The following is a 9,745-nucleotide window of genomic DNA, read 5'->3' on the forward strand; positions in this document are numbered from 1 at the left end:
CAAGAAACACATTAAGCATAATGAACATGAGCTCCTAAGATGTAACTGGGTTTCACAGGTGTTCCAATCCACGAGCCATTTGTTTTGTGAAACAATTCCATTTAAGCATATATCTACTATTTGCTCTGGTCTCATTTTCTCAGTATGTATTATGCTATTGAATGTATATGGACCAAATTATGATGACCCATCCTTTTTTCGTAACATTTTTAATCTCCTGCCCAATCTGTCAAACACACATCTGTTGGTATTAGAGCCCATTTTGGACAGGACCCTTATCCGTTCTGTGGGTCATCTACTCAATTCCACCACCATCCTGAACAAATTAATTAACTCATTTGATTTAGTTGATATTTGGAGGTTAAAGCATCCAACTGACAGGCAATATACTTTCTCTCACATTCACAACTCATACTCTAGATTAGATTTTTTCCTGATCATCTTTAAAGATGCCTTGTGTGTAACTTCAATGAAACATTATAATAGAATAATCTCAGACCATTCTACAGGGACCATCTCGCTTGACCTTTTTGAAATAAAGCCTAATTATAGCTGGCGATTCAACCCTACATTACTCCTTGATACTCATTTTTCCAAGCATGTCATAGAATGGCTAGACGACCATCTTACGTTTAACGATACAGGGGAAGTGTCCATTTCAACACTGTGGGAGTCACTTAAGGTGTTATTAAGAAGACACATCATCTCATATGAATCTGACTTGAACAACAAAGGAAGGCATGCCGGTCAGTAATTGTAGCTTGTCTTACTCAACTCGAACATTTACATGTGTTCCAGTATAAGTTATGTAGCCACAAAAAATAAGTCAATTCCTCTAATTATTATTTACAGACCCCCAGGGCCATATACTGAATTTCTTAGTGAATTTGCAGACTTTGTCTCAAACCTGGTTGTGTCTGTAGATAAAGCATTAATCGTCGGAGACTTTAATATTCATTTTGATAACCTGGAAGACCCTCTAAGAATAGCGGTTGTGTCCATCTTAGATTCAGTAGGGATTAATCAGAATGTAATCGGGCCTACTCATAATGGTGGTCACACTCTTGACCTCATACTAACATACGGACTAAGTATAGAAAATATTATCATTTTTCCGCAGTCTGAAGTTGTCTCAGACCATTATCTTATCTCGTTCATAATACGTATTGATCATAATATTTCCACCTCGTCTCGCTACCGTGTAAAACGTACCTACACTTCAGCTACTGCACCAAGCTTCATAAATAACCTCGCAGAAACATCAATTAGATTTGGATCACCGTCAGATCACACAGAACTCGATCAGGCGACTGAAAGCTTGGAGTCAACACTCCGCTACACGCTAGATAGAGTGGCTCCACTCAAAAGGAAAATAATTAGAGAAAAAAAATTAGCACCCTGGTATACCGATCAAACGCGAACCTTAAAACAGACAACTCGGCAATTAGAACGTAAATGGCGTCAAACCAAACTGGTGATATTTCAAATAGCATGGAAGGAGAGCCTACTGAAATATAGGAAATCTCTTGGCGATGCTAGAAAAATCTATTTCTCCACCTTAATAGGAGACAACAAAAACAATTCTAGATTCCTTTTCAACACAGTAGCAAAATTAACTAGGAATAAAACCACTACAGAGAGAAACACTCAATCATTACATAGCAGTGAAGATTTCATGAAATTTTTCAATGATAAGGTTGAAAATATTAGACGTGAAATACAGGCCATTAAATTAAAACTGGACAGTACTGTAACAAACCCATTACATGACAGTGTAGCAATATCAGATCAATGTTTAGAGTGTTTTGCTCCGCTTAGAGAGACCGAACTAGCTACATTAATCTCTTCAGCAAATTCATCAACTTGCATACTAGATCCCGTACCTACATGTTTGTTTAAACAGATTGGTCCAGTAGTAATTGAGCCACTTCTAAATATAATCAATTCTTCCCTAAGCAGTGGCTATGTACCTAAATCACTTAAATTAGCAGTTATTAAACCCTTGATTAAAAAACCTGATCTTGACCCGTCTCAATTGTCCAGCTATAGACCAATATCAAATCTCCCCTTCATCTCTAAGATTTTAGAAAAGGTTGTAGCAAAGCAGTTATGCTCGTACTTAGATAGGAATAACATTCATGAAATGTATCAGTCAGGATTTAGACCTCATCATAGCACAGAGACAGCGTTAGTTAAAGTAGTAAATGACCTTCTACTGACTTACGATCAGGGTTGTGTCTCGCTGCTTGTGTTACTCGACCTTACTGCAGCTTTTGATACTATAGATCACACTATTCTCCTTGATTGATTAGAAAATGTTGTTGGTATTAAGGGAACAGTCCTCTCCTGGCTCAGGTCTTATCTGACCGATCGTTATCAGTTCGTAGATGTAAATGGTGAATTCTCCATGCGTACTGAGGTTACTTTTGGAGTTCCACAGGGTTCTGTTTTAGGCCCACTGCTCTTTACTTTATATATGCTACCCCTAGGTCAAATTATTCGTAAACATGGAATTAGCTTCCACTGTTATGCTGATGATACACAGTTGTATGTTTCAGCGAAGCCAGAGGACAGACAGAAGCTTAGTGAAGTTGAGGATTGTGTAAAGGACATTAGACATTGGATGTTAATTAACTTCCTTCTGCTTAATTCTGATAAAACAGAAATACTTTTATTAGGCCCACGTGTAGCTAGAAGTATCCTTTCTGATCACATGGTTACTCTGGATGGTCTTTCTGTTTCATCATGTGCAGCAGTTAAAGACCTTGGAGTGATTATTGACTCCAGCCTATCATTTGATGCTCATGTAGATAATATTACTAGGATAGCCTTCTTTCATCTCAGAAATATTTCTAAAATAAGAAACATATTGTCACTACATGATGCGGAAATACTAGTTCATGCATTCGTCACCTCTAGATTAGATTACTGTAATGCCATACTGTCTGGATGTTCCAGTAGGAATATAAATAAGCTCCAATTAGTCCAGAATGCAGCTGCTAGAGTCCTAACTAGAACTAGAAGATAAGACCATATCACACCGATATTATCCACACTGCATTGGCTCCCAGTAAAATCTCGCATTAATTATAAAATACTCTTATTAACCTATAAAGCACTAAACGGTCTCGCGCCACAATATCTAAGCGACCTTTTGGTTTTATATGATCCGCCACGCCTACTTAGATCAAAAGATGCAGGCTATCTGACGGTACCTCGAATAGTGAAGGCTACAGCAGGGGGAAGAGCTTTCTCTTATAGGGCCCCACAGTTATGGAACAGTCTTCCTATTAGTGTTCGGGACTCAGACACAGTCTCAGTGTTTAAGTCTAAGCTTAAAACGTATTTGTTTACTCAAGCCTACCCTGACTAGATTCTGTTCTACTTTCTCCCTCTCTCCTTTCGCCGAGCCCCACACGAATTTATGGAGATACTAGAGATCCAGATCCTTTCTGCCTCTGGATGGAGCTCAAATCTTCTTTAATTCCAGACTGCTGGGACTACGGCTGCTCTTAACACCATACAGACTTCATATAAATCCATAATGAACTTTTTCACAATATCTGTTGTTACCCAGATGAGGATGGGTTCCCTTCTGAGTCGGGTTCCTCTCAAGGTTTCTTCCTCTTAAAACATCTTAGGGAGTTTTTCCTTGCCACCGTCGCCACTCAGTGGCTTGCTCAGTTGGGATAAATTCACACCTTTAATATCTGTATACCGTGTTGATATTTCTGTAAAGCTGCTTTGAGACAATGTCTATTGTAAAAAGCGCTATACAAATAAAATTGAATTGAATTGAATTGAACATGTAGACTCCGTGGACCCTGATGTGCTCAAATTGATTACAGCATTAAAACTAGAGTATAATTCAATTCTTTCCAACCAAGTTGATAATATGCTATTGAAAATAAAACAAAAGCAATTCGAGCTAGGGGACAAACCCAACAGGCTGCTCACACTACAGCTGAGAAGTATTCAAGCTAATAGAGCTATTCATCAAATTAGAAAAAAGGATGGAGCGTCAACGACAAATCCCAAAGACATCAATGAACGTTTCATGGAATGTTATGAAGCTTTGTATGAATCCAAGACTTCCACTGCTCCTACAACCCTTTTCAAAACCTGTCAATTTTCCTGCTCAAAATTTTTTTAAAGCCTTGGATTCGATTGTATTGCTATATGTGTGGGGCTTTAAAGTGCACCGTATTTCTAAACTTCATGTATGTAAATACAAGGTCGCTTGGTGGATTTTTCATTTTCTCAGCTGGAAGAGAAATTTGACCTTCCACCATTACATTTTTTTAGATATCTACAGCTGAGAAATTATGCTCGCACATCTATCTCGCACTTTGAACTACTCACAGATGAAAATGAAATATATAAATTACTTTCTCCCTCTCCCAATGCCCTTAATTTGATATCCTGTTTTATAGATGTTTTTACCAGTCAGCTCAATGTATCTACCTTATATCTGAAAGATTCCTGCGAAGAGGATTTAGGCATTCAGATAACCAATGAGGACTGGATAGAGACTATTTAGGACATAAATGCATGTTCTATTAACTCAAGGCACCAACTAATTCAATATAAAGTAGTACATAGGCTTCATGTTCTAGGATTATTTTTTAACAAATTCTACCCCTTCATCTCCTCTACCTGTAACAAATGTGAATCTGCGAGTGCTTCCTGGGATATCTCTTTTGGTCGTGCCTGAAACTTTATGAGTTCTGGAGCGAAATTATCAGATTCTACTCTGAGACATATTCTTCTGACTTCTCCCCTGACCCAGCAATTGCTGTTTTCGGCTGGTCTGACTGTCTTCATGGCTTCGGCCATCGAATTCAAAAAGCCATCCAATACGGAATGATGATAGCTAAAAAAAAATCATCCTTTGTCTGTGGAAAAAGACATCAAAGCCACTTTTCAAATCTTGACTGTCTGGACTATCTACCACTTTGCATATAGAAAGACTCAGACACAACCTCTCTGGTAACATTGCTAGTTTCGAGGCCACCTGGGAACCCTTTCTTAAACATCTATCAAATGCAGATGATAACAGTGTAAAGGTTGACCCTTTTATTGTTTGCATGGTCACCATATTGCCCGTGCCCACTGGCCCAGAAATATATGTGTAAAATGATGTACTTCAACTGTTGTAAAATCGCCCTTTTTTTTCTTTTTCCTTCCTGTCGCTGTCTTTTTGTATTGTCCGATGTTGCCTTAATGTCAAAATAAAAACATAATATTGCAAAACAAAAAGGGAATTTGCTGGAAATAAAAGCAGTTGAAGACGTTTCTTTTTCTGCTGAGTATATATATATATACATATATGTATGTATGTATGTATGTATATGTGTGTGTGTGTGTGTGCATGTGTGTGTGTGTTATATTATGTCATGTAAATGTAGTGTCTTTGTGGAGGATTATTTATGCTGTTGCTGCTTTTTTTTTTCTTTTTTTTTTACCAAGGTCCCGCAATAGTTCTTACTATATGCCATACTGTATGTCAAACAATTGGGCTCAGTTTAGCAGACAGTTCATCAGTGGAGAAAAAAAAAAAACTATCAGGAATCATGCCAATTCATCATCTGCGGTGATGTTCCAATGATACACAAGATAATTAACACTTAATTCCATTATGTTTGAAGATGAATAAGCCTACGTCTAAGCCTGTCAAAACTGACGCCCTAACTAATAACATGTTCACTATTCTGTAGTAATAAAAGACTTATATAAAATGAGATCTCATTTTCCTCACTATTTATATGATTTTATGAATTGCACTGCTGCCACATGATTGGCTGATCAGATAATTACATGAAAATTCTGTCATCTATGATTGGGTCCACGTTCAAACACAGTGATTTTACTGGTAAAAAAATCAATGTATTCAGTCTACTGCACTTTGGCAAGGGAATGACGTAAATACTGGAATCAGATATGGGTCAGGAATCCTGATAAGTATTTATTTAATACTGAAATCTCACTGCAGTTGGGGGAAGTCAAACTCTACACTGGAGACTAAATAGCCACTCACAATGTATCTATCAGTCTTGTGGGGTTAATACTGGTTTCCAGGCTCACTTCCTGGGGCCATGCACATCCCATCCAATCCCCATAATTCTTCCTAATTTATCCACATCGCTACTGATATTGAATAATTGTCATTATTAGTTGCAATTACTTCACTATTACATCATCATCAGCCACAATATCCAATTCATTGGCTATAATTATGAAGTGCACAAGGCTATCAATTCCACACAATATATTAAACATAAGATGTGAGCAGAGTTTAGCATGCCCTATTTGTAAGACAGAATATATTTGCAGAAGCACTAGTCTAAAGGCATAGGGACTCGCCTGTTCCCTGCTGAGGGTGCCGGTGACCTTCACTGTGGTACAGCGATCGTGTGAGTTCTCAGTGACTCTCTCACCATCTGTCTTTGGACTGGACTGAAGCTGAAACTCTCTGGCTCATGAGCTATAATCCTCCACCCAGCTCTGGCTCTCCATCTCTCCATCTCTGCTTCTGGCACTGTATCAGACACCAGTGGAGCCATTGAAGACTTCACACTACTTGATTAAAGTACTTGAATATGATTGCTTACTGGATATCAAATTTTATTTCTCCAGATTAGTGCTAGATTACATATATACAGTACACTCATACATCAGTGCATAATAACACCCTAAACATAAAAGCTACACTATGTTATGCTATTACATAACACTTCTAAACAATGACTTCTAAACAATTTTACCATTTACAAACACTATTATGTTTTTCATACCACAGTGCTGTTGAATGCTCAATTGTGGTTGGTCAGAAAGTGTTGAGTAATTTTCTAAAACAGCTGTTCTGACAATAGTGCCAGCTCACTACTTTTCCAGCTTTTTGTTGCCCCCATCCCAACTTTTTTGAGACATGTTGCGGCCATCAAATTCAAAATGACCTAGTTGTTTCCTCAGTTTAAACATTTGATATGTTTTCTATATTTTATTGTGAATAACCCATGGGTTTATGAGATTCGCAAATCATTGCATTATGTTTTATGTTTTTATTGCATTCTGTATTTTACACAGCGTTCCAACTTTTTTGGAATTGGGATTGTATATGAATCCCAAAGGTCAGACAGCAATCCAAAACAAGCTGTGACATAATTCAAGTAAACCAACCGAACTCAGGAACTTATCACGCTGACATAAGGAAGCATTTGTTCAGACAGGACGTTTTGATATTGATTTCAAATATAGCCTGGCATTTGTGATTCTCTTTTCAGTTGAAATGGACATGGAGTCCCGCCAGGAAATCAATAAAACCCTCTTTTCACCATTTTTGCCATTAACTATACGTTGTGCTAATGAGTTAAAGACCTAATGTGTACCAATTGCGGAAAAAACAAACCATATATAATATGTAACTATTAAAGAGATATATAGACTTTAACTCAGTTATTTTTCTCCTTGGTATTTATTTCTTTTTTAACATTGATTTGTTCCTTTTATCCTTTTATTTTTTTCTGTTTTATATTTTATATATTGTTGTCTTTCATGTCCTGTATGCCTTTATCCATATCTGTATGACGCACATTTCTATCTGTACATGAATTGTGCTCTACAAAGAAGAACCTGATCACCTGGTATTAAAATACAGAGAATGGAGCTATAATTCTCTCATTTAATAATTTCTTACTATTTAATAGAATATTACTAAGCTACTATGGTTTGAATGTCTTTCGTTAATGTGGCCTTTATGTTATGGTGATAAGGTTTAGACAACTGGCAGTTGGATGTCTTCATAATCCAGTCAGCAGACTCCCTAGTTCCCCCACTCCACAAAAGACAAGCTACAGAAATACTGTTGGCTCTACAAACCATCTATAGACTGTCATGAACTAGCTCATTTGTCAGTTGATGCTTAATTTGACAATTTGTTGATTGTTCGTTAACTGTTTGTAGAGTATCTACATTGGACTATCCCCATAAAGTCTTTGCTAGGTCTGTAATAAGTGTAGCTGATCATTTGAATGTTGCTCATCCGGCACTATTTGTCTAGAGAGTGAGTGTTCATTCCCCTGATCACTGGCTTAATCTAAAACCAATCCAGTCTCTTACAGTCCTTTATCATTTTTCTCCTGTAACTACAGTGATACAAACAGCACTACTGCCACCTAAAGTAATATTTAGGAGGTACAGGACAAAAAAGGTAAAGCTAAGCAACACAATTGAAGACATTTTAAAACAGGAAAATCCCATAGGAGCAACACTACATCATGCCTTATGCACTCACTTCTCTCATCAAGAATTATCTGGAGGCCAGTCAAACATTAAGCTTTCATCCAAGCAACTTTTGTGAGAGAATTTATGCTGCTCCCAGGACTGATCATGTTTTTTTGTGCTCTGCAGAAACTACACACACAGTTTCTTCAACATGATTTGCACATTAAAATTCAATTTTCAGCTCATATTGAAAATATGATCTAGCTAGAGGACTAAAACTCTGGAGAAATTAGACTGTCGCATTAAAGTCTACCCACACATAAGCTTTTCAAAGCTAAGATTGAGGAAAGCAAACCTCAACTTCAGTGCACCTATGGAACAAATGGATTTTTAGGGTCTTTATTAACTTTATTGTAGCCTCATTTGAAGCCTAAATTAGTGATTGCATTAAGCCTGGAAGGAGGATTCTAAGTAGTCCTATTAAAATATGGTAAAACCATAAAGGTATTAATGAGGCTTAATAACATACTCCAGTTCAGTATCTAACGCTGGGCATGTTTGTAACAATATTAATCCACTGTACTTTAAGCAATACATCCACTCCTCGCTATAGACAAGTGCTCAGATATTTAAGCACAAAAATATCTAAGCATGATAATAATATTATTTAAAGTGCTACTAATTGTCTTTATATGCACAATAACACTTTTATAGACACCTTCAAACAGTTTATTTCTGCAGTAGGTTTATCTTTAAAAAAAAAAAACTTGGTGGACATAGCCACCCATTTAAAGATGCTATTTGTAATGTTTAAAATTGTTTCTATAATAATAATAATAATAATAATAATAATAATAATAATAATAATAACTCATTAGTACCTAATTATAATGTCATACAACAGTTAACAGTGCTCATGGTCGTAAAGGACATTTTACAAATGTCACTGCTGCCATCTAAAGTGATGCTGAATAGCTGCATGACAAAAATATTTTTTTAAATTTTTTTTTAAAGTCACATTTAATTAACATCTCCTCCAATAGCTTTGAGCTTTTTTTTTTTTTTATCTCAACTTACTTTTTTTGGGGTTGTAGTTAAGTAAAGAATAAAAAAGACACAAACAGCCTGTAAAAGTTTTCTGTCCTGAAGACACTTTGGTCTAAAACTGACTGTTACAAAGGACTGACACTGGAGACTCCTTCCATAAATGTTGAACATAGTTTCATCACACCCTAGGTTCATCATATTTGACTATACAATTTTCTTTGCTAAATAGCATGTTTTTTTTAAATCCATTTATTCATAGATTATGTAGCAAATCCACCATACAAGTCCCTGTCAATGAGCTGTTACTATAGTAACAATAATATATTTGAATGAGTGCATTAATCAAACTGTGATTTTATTACAACTGGCACTGCATTCAGGGGTGTTGTTATAGAAAATTAACACCATCTAACCAATCAGATTTAAGAATTCAAACTCAACACTGTGGGACCCAAAATACGCTTTTCATCTTAAA

The sequence above is a fragment of the Ictalurus punctatus genome, chromosome 24 (genome assembly GCF_001660625.3).
Source record: "Ictalurus punctatus breed USDA103 chromosome 24, Coco_2.0, whole genome shotgun sequence".
Lineage (NCBI taxonomy): Eukaryota > Metazoa > Chordata > Actinopteri > Siluriformes > Ictaluridae > Ictalurus > Ictalurus punctatus.